The sequence below is a fragment of the Triturus cristatus genome, chromosome 3_2 (genome assembly GCF_964204655.1).
Source record: "Triturus cristatus chromosome 3_2, aTriCri1.1, whole genome shotgun sequence".
Classification (NCBI taxonomy): domain Eukaryota; kingdom Metazoa; phylum Chordata; class Amphibia; order Caudata; family Salamandridae; genus Triturus; species Triturus cristatus.
This window is the reverse complement of record NC_140584.1, coordinates 587,153,996-587,168,090: the sequence shown is the minus strand read 5'-3', so window position 1 is coordinate 587,168,090 and position 14,095 is coordinate 587,153,996. Positions and strand designations below refer to the sequence as shown.

At 47.6% G+C, this 14,095-nt stretch overlaps 1 long non-coding RNA gene across 1 annotated transcript in view; it reads right to left on the bottom strand.

Moving 5' to 3' along the window:
- The window catches only part of LOC146857773 (uncharacterized), a 55,159-nt gene that overhangs the window by 21,079 nt on the left and 19,985 nt on the right, over positions 1 to 14,095 (bottom strand). The window contains exon 2 of the long non-coding RNA XR_014979950.1: positions 11,652 to 11,714. This is a non-coding gene — a long non-coding RNA (uncharacterized LOC146857773). The remainder of the gene's footprint in view (positions 1 to 11,651; positions 11,715 to 14,095) is intronic.

The window sequence follows — 14,095 nt, the reverse complement described above, 5'->3', positions numbered from 1 at the left end:
TGGTAAGGCACGCTAAAGGAAGGGAACCAAACCTCCACTGTATGTAGAGCTTCCTGGCCATAACAGGAAATATTACATCCAGATAATCTTCAAAAGAGTAGACAGATTTTATCTCTAAGAATGATTTTGTCATGGACCCATTCTGCGAATCATGCAGCCATACACTTGAGCAGCGTGATCTATAGAACTCCGTGAATCGATTCCCTGAGATCTCACTGCAGGCTGTAACCGGATTAAGCCACATATCCACAAGGCCCATTTCCAAAAGTTCATCTTTAATATAAGAGAGCCAGGGAATATCCACTACCTTACTTAGACTCAATATTTCTTGTAATTCAATTCTGTACTGCAGGAGTTCGGGGGTCAGCCATAGCCTCCTCCAGAACCTAAGAGGTTTAATGGCTAGTTCCTCCTGGATAGGAAATATACCCAAATCAAGCCTTAGCGGTAAAAGAGGTGTACTTTGAGGAAGCGAGAGCAACTGCCGCAGGAAATTATTCTCTACTTTGGTCATGCCAGGTCTGGCGGCGTGCCCCCATAATTCCCCCCCGTACAATGCTGCCGCTCTAGCCCTTGATTTATACATTTCAAGCCCAGGGCTTATATGTATGTGGAGGCATTTGACATTTTTAGTATTCCCCCAGCTATTTGGGTCAATTTAAGTTGTGATTTGGCAAGATGGGGACCCCAGGAGAGATTTTCACTTAGTGTGACACCTAGGTAGCGGAATGTATGAACTCTCTCCAATACAACCGAGTCCAGAGTGGGTGGAGGTCTAGTGTGTGAAGAGGGGTTAAAAATCATATACTTGGTCTTGTCTACATTTATCTGTAGGCCATGGTCACAGCAAAAGTTATTAAAACCATACAATATACGTTGTATCCCCATAGGTGACTTAGATAGTAGCAAGGTGTCGTCAGCAAACATTATAGCCGCGACTTTCTTGCCTGCCAACCTGGGGGCATCGTTGTTTGGCACTGCATCCAGGTGCGATATCAACCCATTTACATATAGACAAAACAAGGTCGGAGCCAGGACGCACCCTTGCCTGACTCCCTTGTTCACCGTGAACCTAGCGGACAGTGCACCTCCTCTCGCGCACCTGACCTGTGCGAAATTCTGGGTATGCAGCCTCACCAGTATCCCCAGTAATGAATTGGGAACTCCCAGATCTCGTAGGACAGCCCAGAGTTTACCCCTAGGGACAGTGTCAAACGCTGAACGTAAATCTACAAACACCATATAGAGGCTGCCACCCTCTATTACCACAGTCTTCCAGTACAGCATTATTAGGCGGAAAATCTGGTCCATGGTGGATGTTTTACTTCTAAAGCCGGCCTGATATGGTGAAAGAATTTCATTCTCATTGGTCCACTCCTGCAAACGATCTAAAATGAGTCGTGCAAATATTTTTTGGGGGACATCAATGAGGCTGATGGGCCTATAATTGACGGGGAGCAGGGGAGAGCCCTTTTTAAATATTGGTATAATTTCTGCTCCCAACCACGAGCCCGGAACCTCTGCACCGTACAGGATGGAGTTATAAAGTGCACATAAGTACGGCGCCCATATCTTTGGCTGTTCTTTGAACATGTCCCCAGGTAATTTGTCAATGCCTGGTGCTTTGCCCGTCGCCAGTTTACCAAGGGCATTGGAAACCTCCTCTAGGGAGAATTCCAGGGCCTCAGCATCCCCAGAAGGGGGTGCATAAAAGGGCAGAAGATCTAAGTCGGAAGTTGCTGCGTATAGGGATTTGAAGTGAGATTCCCACACCCCCGCATCTAGATTAACTTCGATTGCGTTGCGGGGTTCCCCACACCCTGTATTCACAATAGACCAAAATCTACGCGCTTCCTTGTTGGCAAGTGCAGAGGCTAGATTCTCCCATCTCACCCAGTCCCAATCTTTTTTTGCCTGTTTCAGTACTTCTTTGTAGGAGAGCCTAAGGGCACGGATAGTTAGCCTATCACTGCCAGCTTTAATAGCATTAATCAGATCGGATTTGGATCTCCTACAAGTAGCATTATACCAGGGGTGATCCTGGGCTTAGTGGATGAGATAATAGGATTAAAAATGCCTGCTAGGGTGTCAACCAAGTCCTGATGGACAGTAAGCAGGTTCACAGAAGTACCCAGGGACATCCCCATGGCCCAGGTGTCGCTTGCCATTTTAAGGAGGGGAAGGATGAGTGTATATAGACCTGAGAGTGCATCCCTCCTCTCACGCAGAGTCGCCCACTTTACCCATCTCCTGTTGTTGGTAGTAACCAGGCCTGGGTCAGCGGTTGATTCCGTATGGGTTTTCGAGAGTTTAGGGAGTTCCATTTTCAGCAACAGTGCGTTATGATCGCTGTCCGTTCTAATCAATACCTCCAGATCCACAATCCTTGACCACAGCCTGGTCTGAACCATGACGTAGTCTAGATGGGATTCCTGGTCTTTTTTGTTATACGTGCACTTGGAGGGAATATCAGAGGGCATCCGACCATTAACCGCCCTGACTGAATTATGGAGCGTTAGGGTCATGATCTGCATGGCCAATGGGGTCCATGCCTTTGCGTAGGAGGACCTACATGGAGGGATTCCCCAGAACTCATCTTCATCTAACAATGCCCCCTCATTCAGCCCTTGCAGAGGCTCGTAGTGGCAATTGAAATCTCCTGCAATCACATAGTGAATGTCTCGATTTAGGGATTCAAGAAAAGCTGATAATTCCCCAATGGTGTTAGATTCCTTTGCCAGAACAGTTGGTCGGGAATATACATTCACTAGTGGCAGTTTATAAAAAGTGGGCCATGTCAATAGGACGCATAGAATGTCGTCTGAGTTTGTCTGGATCGATTCCACCCTACAACCCAGATGTACACCGACCCACGTTGTCAGACCACCAGAGGGGCGGCCTTTACCTCCCCATCGGGCAGAGATGTTAAAAGCCACAAACCCCAATCTATGAACCTCCTCCCTAGCCCAGGTCTCCTGGAAAAGGATCACATCAGAGGTATCGACAAAAGAACCCCATGCTGGGCAGGCTAGCTTATTTTTCAGGCCCGCCACATTCCATGATATTAAGTTCATGAGCTGTGGGTGACACAAGGGGATTGGTGAGGGATCCGTTTGAAAAGGTGAACACCCCTCCTGATGAGTTTCAGTTGGACGAGGTAGGGCATCTCTAGTACTTTCTAGGATGTCTAACGGTTGCTGGGCAGCGGGGGTTAGTATAGAAATCTCTAGGGGGGACTAATATTAATCTTCACAGTATTGGAGGGAGTCCCCGGGGTGCAAGATGACAAGATGCTTTCCCTTATTGCCTCACTTGGCTCAGAACCCATGATGTTGCCCCCCGATGTACCTTGTGGTGCTTTGTTATGCCTAGCCAGTCAGTCAACCTGGTCAAGATAACTAAATCTATTTGAGCAGGGGGTAAAGGGCCATTTAGGGTCATAGGGATCTTGCCTTGCTTTCCCGCCACCTCCCCTGCGCGAATGCGGGATATAGGTCCAGCCATTTTTTTCTGGCCTCAGTCGTCCCTTGGGGTAAAAGAAGGAGAGGGGACGCACCCTATTTTTGTATCTGAACGGGAAGTATCCCAGTTGCAGATATAATCTGCTGTCCTAGCATCCCGAAAGTTGACTATGACGCAGTCGCCAGTTATATTTTTGGGGGTGCACCCCACCCAACCCACCCTTCTAACCATGATGATCTCACTTCTGGCATACGGAGGCAAAGGCCTATGCATGCTAAGCCAGTGTAAAGTCTTATTTTTCAGGTTGGAGAAATCTTCGATACTGGGGTCACTGATTTCTGGGACCCCTGTAAGGACTGCAAGGTAGGGACTAGCTTCCGGGGGCAGATCAAATCTCGGGACAGGCCTCGGAGCCTCTCCCTGATTTCGCTTCCACTCCATCCTCCCGTTGGCACTGTCATTAACCTGAGGGGCCTTTCCTGTAGTATGGGTGTCTATATGGTGGTTGACGGAGGGCCTAACTTCCTGTTGTGCTTGTAGGGAATTGTGTGTAATAGCTGGGGCTGCCTGTGATACAACATGTGGGATGGTAGGTGACCGATTGTCTGAACATACAACAGAAGCGTCTGTCACTACCCCTCCTGTCCTGGCAATAAAAGCACAATTGCAGGAGCATGGAGGGCGTGCTTTATTATTGACACCATCTGAAATTCCCCTTATTTGTTGTTCAAGCTTTGTGAGGAGGAACACCATGCCATCCAGCCTTTTTTCCAGTGGTCCTAGAAGAGTGCGCAGCAATGAATCTATTTGCTGTGGTGGTGTTGCCTCCCCAGCTGCATATGGCAGGAAAGTAAGAGGAACCTGTGTATGGTCAGAATGATCCCCGGCGGACTTTGGATGGGTGTCATCTAGAAGTGGGGTACAACTACCCTGACCTTCATTGGCCACTAAGTCTACCTCTGGGACTGCAATGTTTCGTCGTTTTGCTAATTTAGCTCCCCCTGGTTTAGTACTAGCTTCCCTAGAGGCTTTGGGCTTGGTTTTCGAAATCTGCCCTTTACTATTGCCCTTTTTTTTCCGCAAAATCGGTCCATGTCTAGTCACTGGGGGGGATAAATCTCTCGAGTTGGTCACGGGATCATTACAACTCGAGGGATCACTGTAAGAAGTATCATCCACAAATTGGGTGAGGGGTAAGATGGTAGTTTTAGGACCAATGCCATTAGGAGTGCGCGCAGACGCAAGAAGGCCCAGTGAGGATCTCCTAGCTACAGCAAGGTCCTGCGAAACTCTGCGCTCCATGAGTTCAATGCCCTGATCAATCACAGAATTAGCTCTTACTATAAAATGGTCTAAGGTGCCTGTAAGATTACCATTTGACACAACATTCCTACCCGCTTTGAATGCCATTTCTCAAGTTAAGTGGAACACAATAATTGGATCGTAGTAGTTATGCGTCTGTGTATACTACAGTAAGCCTGTGGATAGTTAGTAACAACAGTCAATAACCAGTAGGATAAAATACTTTAAAAATAGACGTACGGTTTAGTCCACAGTTTGAAAAGGGGAGGCCCGGTCCGGTCTCTCGCGGTCTCAAACGGGCTACAACGGGCCCGCCCTTGGCCCGGGCTTCGCCCCGGACTTAGCCCTGCACGCGTCCCGCTAACGCGAGAGTGGGTATAGCTTAAGTAGTGAAAAAGAGGAGGAGTCAGGAAGAGAGCCCAGGTGCGTCCGGTAAGCTCTTCGCACGGCGCCCTGGTCCTCGCAGTCCCGGAGCTCAAGTGGAGGTTAAAATGAAGTTAAAATGTTTGTGTCCTCCTGCAGCTTGTTGCTTTGCCACCGATGTGACCCCAATGGAGAATTCACAGTATTGAAGCCTACGAGCGGCCCCCGCGAAGCGGGGGCCGCGAGGCACTAAGTACTGGCAGGGGAGGAGTCAGGAAGAGGGCCCAGGTGCGTCCGGTAAGCTCTTCGCACGGCGCCCTGGTCCTCGCAGTCCCGCAGCTCAAGTGGAGGTTAAAATGAAGTTAAAATGTTCGTGTCCTCCTGCAGCTTGTTGCTTTGCCACCGATGCGACCCCAATGGAGAATTCACAGTATTGAAGCCTACGAGCGGCACCCGCGAAGCGGGGGCCGCGAGGCACTAAGTACTGGCAGGGGAGGAGTCAGGAAGAGGGCCCAGGTGCGTCTGGTAAGCTCTTCGCACGGCGCCCTGGTCCTCGCAGTCCCGGAGCTCAATTGGAGGTTAAAATGAAGTTAAAATGTTCGTGTCCTCCTGCAGCTTGTTGCTTTGCCACCGATGCGACCCCAATGGAGAATTCACAGTATTGAAGCCTACGAGCAGCACCCGCGAAGCGGGGGCCGCGAGGCACTAAGTACTGGCAGGGGAGGAGTCAGGAAGAGGGCCCAGGTGCGTCCGGTAAGCTCTTCGCACGGCGCCCTGGTCCTCGCAGTCCCGGAGCTCAAGTGGAGGTTAAAATGAAGTTAAAATGTTCGTGTCCTCCTGCAGCTTGTTGCTTTGCCACCGATGCGACCCCAATGGAGAATTCACAGTATTGAAGCCTACGAGCGGCACCCGCGAAGCGGGGGCCGCGAGGCACTAAGTACTGGCAGGGGAGGAGTCAGGAAGAGGGCCCAGGTGCGTCTGGTAAGCTCTTCGCACGGCGCCCTGGTCCTCGCAGTCCCGGAGCTCAATTGGAGGTTAAAATGAAGTTAAAATGTTCGTGTCCTCCTGCAGCTTGTTGCTTTGCCACCGATGCGACCCCAATGGAGAATTCACAGTATTGAAGCCTACGAGCAGCACCCGCGAAGCGGGGGCCGCGAGGCACTAAGTACTGGCAGGGGAGGAGTCAGGAAGAGGGCCCAGGTGCGTCCGGTAAGCTCTTCGCACGGCGCCCTGGTCCTCGCAGTCCCGGAGCTCAAATGGAGGTTAAAATGAAGTTAAAATGTTCGTGTCCTCCTGCAGCTTGTTGCTTTGCCACCGATGCGACCCCAATGGAGAATTCACAGTATTGAAGCCTACAAGCGACTCCCGCGAAGCGGGGGCCGCGAGGCACTAAGTACTGGCAGGGGAGGAGTCAGGAAGAGGGCCCAGGTGCGTCCGGTAAGCTCTTCGCACGGCGCCCTGGTCCTCGCAGTCCCGGAGCTCAAGTGGAGGTTAAAATGAAGTTAAAATGTTCGTGTCCTCCTGCAGCTTGTTGCTTTGCCACCGATGCGATCCCAATGGAGAATTCACAGTATTGAAGCCTACGAGCGGCATATTGCATTATTCAGGAATAATGCAATACGCTAATCAGGTAGTTCGTTAAGCAGAAACAATGCAATGCGTCATACGACAATCAGGTAGTTCGTTATGCAGATAAAATGCCATGCGTCATACACTAATCAGGTAGTTCGTTATGCAGGAATAATGAAATGTTTAATACTCAAATCAGGTACTCCGTTATGCAGAAATGACGCAATGTGTAATACGACAGTCAGGTACTCCGTTATGCAGAAATTGAATAATGCGTAATACACTCAGGCACCGATCACTGTGCCTTAGGCGGTCTCACCGCCTCTCCTTCTGACTTGCAGTCACCCTCTCAACAGTTGCCCTCAACTCGGGTACGATGTAATCAAAAAGTGCAGCTCCGCATTCCGGCCCCTGTACTGCCACTCCCTTGGCAATACGGGTCGCGATCCGAGCCGAAGCAGAGGTTCTTTCTGTGCTGCCACCTGCTGAGCTGCCCCATGCTTCCATGGGGAAAACTAATCTACCCGCTGTTACCATGCGCTGGGATTTGACCATTTGAGGGCCCTGTCTTGATGTCTTCCCCCGCTAGGAGACCGTGCTGCCTCTGTATACGGCCAAAGACTGTGCGTCCTGGGTCAATCAGTTGCCATGGGAGCCCAGACACCTCTCCCTCCTCTGCCAGTACGCCTGTTATGCCCTGCCCCTGCGCCGCGCCTTTGCCATTAAACAACAAAGGTGCAAATGACTTCAAACACTTATGCACAATTGCACTGATATACCCTCCATGTGCCGCTTTGCTGTTGGCCTTTCTGATGAATCCTGCTGTCGCTAGGATGGCTGCAGGAGATGGGTCTGTCTGCCCAAGACCTCTCCTCACTTCAGCTCTCTTTGGTGCCTTGGTTGCGGTTCTCTGGTGCTTCCTGCCTCTTTGCACTATTTCTGGCTCAATGCTTGCATCTTCGCTGTCTCCCAGGGTGCTAGATTATCTGCGGTCCTGCTGACTGCTTGAACCTTCACCCAGGTCTTCGCCCAGATGGCGGTGCAGCCAAACTTTGCCATGCTTCTCTGACACTGTACGTTTCGGACTCAGTAGCTCCTCCACTTCACCTGGCTGTCCTCTTGCCCCTTCATTCTCCGTGCCTGTACTTTCTGCTGTTAGGCTGATCACTTCGCCTGATGCCTTTGTGCTGGCGAAGGAAATGGAATCTTATGTTGGCCAGGTCCTGGGTCTGGTCGCTCGTAGTGAGCTATCCCCAGCCCTCTCATACTTTAGTATGTTTAGTGCTTAAATGGTGTATCAGCATCACCAATGTATTTGCTTCAAACCTCCTAGTAACAGTAATATCTTATGGACCAGATGTTAATGGGGGTACCCTCTGCAGTCACATCGCTGTGATAAGCCACTGTCCTCTGCTGGTCCCAGCAATTAAAAGTTTCACTTGTGCTGTGAGGCTCGGATGTCGTTTTGCTTCATGTTTCTTGTTCCCTGCCGAGCCCTGCCCCTTTAAGAGCCTGCCGAGCCCTGCCCCTTTAAGAGCCTGCCGAGCCCTGCCCCTTTAAGAGCCTGCCGTGACCTGCCCCTTTAAGAGCCTGCCGAGCCCTGCCCCTTTAAGAGCCTGCCGTGACCTGTCACTTAAGAACTCCTGCTCATGCTCCTTGCTGGATTGACAGGGCCGAGACACTCTTGCCTCAGGCGGCAATGCAGTAAATGACAGAAGGGGTATCAGCTAGCCACTGCGTTGATACGAGACTGCATGGTGCTTTCGCGATGCCCCACATGTTTAGCCAGTCAGCCATGCTGCCAAATCAAGCTTCTACCTATAAAACAAACGCTGCTCTTCTCGCGGGCACATACTTCTGGGTCATCTTGTGGGCGCGGTGCGGGCGGAGTGCGCTTGCCATTTGAAAGCTTTTTTTGGCGGTCTTGATCCCCAAACAGAGTTGCGTTGCTGTCAAATGCAGCGGGCCTCTGCTGGAGTTGCTGCTCCCTTCGGGACTCTTCTGCCAACCGTCCATGGCAGTGACTTGATCGAAAACAGGGGAAATCACCCCAGAGACAGCCAGAGTCTTTGCAGGGAAGCTTTGCAGTATCCCATGGATCATGACGTTTGGCCCGCAAAGAGTACTTCCATCTTGAACGTTAAGTTGCGCACTGCCCCTGCTTCCAGAAAGTAGCCTCTGCAGGGGCAGTGCAGTGTATATAACCTCACCCTGTTCCCCACTGCCTGGCCGTGGTGTCTCCCCATAGGGAGGTTCAAACAATGACCTGGATCCACATTGGCCCAGTTCTTTTGCTCCAACTTTGGGGCTCATTCTTGGGCTGGTGGGGAGCGAGAGCCACTCGCCTTTGTTGTTGGGAGCCCCACAGCGGCGCAAACCAGTATTTTCGGGTCCAATGCTGCATTATGGCGCTGGCCTTTGAGGCCCCTTTTGGGGGAGGACTCTGCTAAATCACTTACACCTCACCCTGCGCACGACAATGAATGTGTCATTGTGTAATGTAACTGGTGAGCACTCAAAGTGCTCCAATATCTTCGGCTGGTGTTAGCATTATGGCAAGATGGAGGATAGAACAAGCGCTCCAATACCATTTGATTGTGCAAAAAAAAATAAAAGCAGCAGCGACGTTAATTAGGGAAGAAGAAGAAGGGGATGGGGAGATGGGCATGCAACATCCGGAGAGGGCAGGAGGAAGCAGCAATGAAGTGGGAAAAAATACCTTCATTGAAACAGGATCAGCGACAAAAATGAATGTATCACCATGGCATGTAACTGGTGAGCACTTAAAGCGCTCCAGTACCATTGGCTCATGTTCGCTCTATGACAAGACAGAGGACGGAGCAAGCGCTCCAATACGATCGGATTGTGCAAAAACAAGTGCTGTTAATGTTTCAATGACTTTTTAAGAAATTCATTTGTTCATGTACTTGCGCATACATTTTAGTTGTATGTGTATATGTGTACAAGGTTGACTATGGCACAAGAGGACAGAACAAGCGCTCCAATACCATTGGTTCGTACAAAAAAAAAAAGCAGCGATGAGGGAGGTAGTAAGGGATGGGTTTAGCAGGGAAGCCGTAGGGGGTGGGGAGATGGGCAACCAATGACGGGAGAGGGTGGGAGGAAGCAACAATAAAGGAATACAAAAATACCTTCATTGAAGCAGGATCAGCGAGAAAAATGAATGTTTTGTCATGGAATGTAACCAGTGAGCACTTAAAGCACTCCAATACCATTGGCTCATGTTCGCGCAATGGCAAGACAAGAGGACGGAGCAAGCACTCCAATACCATTGGATCGTGCAACAAAAAAAAAGTACTGTTCGTGTATTAACAACTTTTTAAGAAATGTATTTGTTTATGAACATGTGCATGCATTTTAGTCAGTCAATAGCTTTATTTCAGCCATTATGACCATAAAAGTGCCATATGCATACCATACATTAGAAACATGATAAAACATTCAGGTTAAAATGTCAATCTTTGACCACATATTTTAAAAAGTACAATCTTCATATAACACAGAGGCATGAGAGAAATCCACAAAAGTGCAAGTGCATACAGTATGGAAGATTAATAACCATCGTACAAGACTGATGGCTGGAATTAATGAGATTCAATTTAGACAGTAATCCCTAACTGTCTAGTTAGGACCTCGAAAAGTGCCAATGCCTAAAGTGCAAAGAGACGGAAGATAGCTAGCAAATTACCGAAAGACCAGATCAACTCTGACCGTCTTGTGCAAATAAGTGAGCAAGATTAAAAGAGTATTAAAAGCAGCTAGAGTAATAACTAAGAACTATGACAGCAAAAGTCTATACCATAACGTCTAAACGTCATGAACCGTCATGCAGACACAGTTCTAATATGAGCTCAGATCCAGACTAAAAAATAAATACATACTTAAAACATTTGGAAGAATTGAGATAAGAAAAGTTACATCTGTTACATGGTCAGTGCGTATCTCCTGCTGATCAACATTTTACCCAGAAATTTAGCAACAGCACAGACAATTAACATGCTAGAGTTAGATTTTAAAATACGTTGCTCATCATTGACTACGAGCACCAAACTGTCTACAAACAGGAGCTATCCAACTTGATCTCAAATGGTGGTACGTAGGACATGCAAAGAGGATGTGGCTAATAGACCCGGCTTCAACACAAGAAATCTTCTGGTCTGAGAACACACATACATGACTGAAGAAGAGACAGCAAAGATGATATCAACGTGCTAATAAGGAGATCCCTTAATTAGGACGTAATCCCATCACCCACCGAGGTGGCATGCTTCATCATCTAGGATTTTCCTCTAGACGGGGAACCCTAGCCCCACCAAGGGCTACTACCCCCTCACTGTGAGGGAGGAGCTCAGGGATGTTTTATATTCCTACACTATTTAGGATATAATAAATCCTTCAGACGAGAAGACAACTGAATGGGTTGGGTGACAGGCGCAGTGCGGAACTTAAAGACAGAAAAAATGTGACTAAGTGATATTAAAACTAACTACCATGAGCTTTATGGACTTTATTGGTTTGTTCTTGGTGTCAGGATTAAAAACAGAGCACCTGCAGTTTAAAATAATAACTGCGTATGGTGAACGTCAACGGGTCTACATGTTTGAACCTCAAGGAACCTATAAGGTGCCGCGGCTTTCGTCAGGAACAAAAGATATTATGTTCTTCTGCGATTGAAAAGTGTTTGACAACAGTGTGACAAAGATTATTATAAAGCAACAATGTTATTTCTATACAAAACCAGTAATCCCACGTTTGGTGTGTTCGATTTACTGGTCGTACCTGTAAAATAACATAAAACAACAGAAGAGATCAAACAATGCAAACGTCTCTTAATTCAAAATAAACCGATTATTACAGTAACCAGGTGGGACATCATTCTCATCCTTGGTCAGAGCACATTGGAAAGACAACAACACAATAAAGTGGTAGCTTACCCGTCGTGTACTGAGAGGTCGCCTCACCTCCGCCTGTCGACAGCTTAGGGGAGGGGCAATGCTCTGTAAATAGGGGGATTGAGCACTGTGTCAAAGCCATAGGTAATAAATAATGAAACAATTTTAGACACAGATTCCTATAGCATAAGTTACAAACTTTTCACAGATCAAGCAAAAGCACAAGTTAAAGAGGTAAGATGGCTAGTGTCTCTGAATAGGGCCAGGGACACCGCCATTTAAAGAATATCAGTAAAATTAATGAATATCATACTTTGTAGAAACATTGCCCTGATGCACTATAGACTCTCCATCACTTTGTGTAGTGAGGTATTGCACTATCTGGTATGCTCAATACAACATCTATGTAAGCATGTAAACACGTGTCATAGACTTAGTCATCTATATGTTCAGGCAAGTCGCGTGAATAATATAGGCATGCGACAATAGAATGCGCCCTTGGAACAAAACGACCTTGTTTCAGGCTTTAAAAGGCTGCTGGTTATTTCCGACAGTTATATTTGCCAGAACACAACAAAACGGGTTCAGATAAGTCATGCCAAGCAATATACTCCGCCTAATGAGCCTGTTGTTAATAAGTGCACTGCACCATCAACACATTTATGAGTGTTATTACTAGCTGGTTAAAACAGGAAGCAACATTTATCCGCTATTACCCACAAACGAAAATGTAAAGAACGTCTAGTCCAAGCATCTCACAGAGCGTATTGTTATGAATCACACGCTGGAATCAAGATTGTGTGTGTTCGTGACGGAAAATCAAAGGCACTCTGAAACGGTATCCTTAAAAGTACATCACAAGCTGTGCGATGTCTGTAGCTCGAACTGATCATGCCACCCTTAGTAAGCGCACTGATATCTGGGCATTTAAACGCACGTGACGTGTGTAGTGCTAAGCCTGTTTAAATGATGGCAATAATGATGGTATAGCGCTATTCGCCTTAGCTAAAGTGATGTGGTTGGAAATGTATTTATATTGTAAGAACATTCTACTGACAGGGTTAACAATGCCGAGCAGCTAATCTTCAGCGTGGCTGCTGGTTACAGAGCCTGTTGCTCGGCGCGCATGTTGGTAAACTAATAACAAAGTTTTACATGGCATGCTTGCAGAATGCGGCCCCTTACCTCTCCCGTCGAGACCCCTGGAACCGAAGGTACTCGACGGGCTCAACTCTGTGATTTAAATAGAAAGCCACTGTATCATGTGACGCACACGCGTCACCTTCACTGTAAAGACAGCTTGGAACACAATAGTGTATTATGGTAATTCTAGTGTCCTCACATATCTAACACTATTCTCCCATTTGTGACAGCACAGTGCCCACAAATAAGCCAGAGACAGACATCTGCAGAACAAAAGTAAAGTTTTCCAGCAACCAGACAGTGGATACACAAGAATTGCTTTTTCATCCTGTTTCCCTTCATTTCAAGTGCTTCCCCAGTTTTCTTTTTTTTTATTTCAAATCTTTTTTATTGATAAAAAATAGAAAAATGTCAAAGACATACAATAAATGACATGTGCAATCCCCAACCAACAGACCCATAGGACCTGAGAACTGGCAAATCTATAGGGGAGTCGCCCCCAACCCAGACATATATGAAGTCATATTCCTCAAACACATAGTAATAAGATCCGTAAGTCAGGACTATAAATCTGATCCTCACATCCGAATAACATGGACGAATTTGAAGCAAATGAAGTGAAATTAAATGAAATTAAATTAAATTAAACTAAGATATGTCATGAAACCAAGTTCAGCCCCCAAACTCCGATTACGCTACGGTGAGTGAGCGCTACGACTGCCAATGCCTTATTTCATGTGTGTTGCCTATCCGATTCCGCCTCTCCCCTTACTCTATAGCCTATCAGCCCTAACTCCGCCATAACTCCGCCACTTCCGTTCAGGGCGGGTCAAATGAGAACGAAGACCTGTCCAGGGATTTCCAGAGCCGCTTATGGGAAGCGCGCCACGGGGATGAGTGTAGAGCTGGATTGTCAGCTCCTCTTAGAAACGAGAGCCATTCCTGCCAAACCCTGAATGAGACCTCAGAGGCGCTTTTCCATTTACATAGTACCACCTTGCAGGCTAGAGTAAGCAAAATGTCCAGCAATTGACTATCATTGTCATTATGAAGCTCCTGGTCCAGCACTCCCAATAGAACATTGACAAATTCTCGTTTAGAATTGACCTTGAAAATATGATCTATGCAATCAAACACTTTCCCCCAGAACAATCCCAGCGCAGAGCACCCAAAGAGCATATGAGCTAAGTCTCCCACCGCTGAGTCACAGTTCCAACATAAGGGGCTATCCCTCAGATGGAGTCTATGGAGTTTTTCTGGCGTCCAGTATGTCCTATTAATGAGCATATATTTGGTTTGGGCTAGAATCGGGGAGATCTTATTCGTTAGGGCGGCAGCATGTA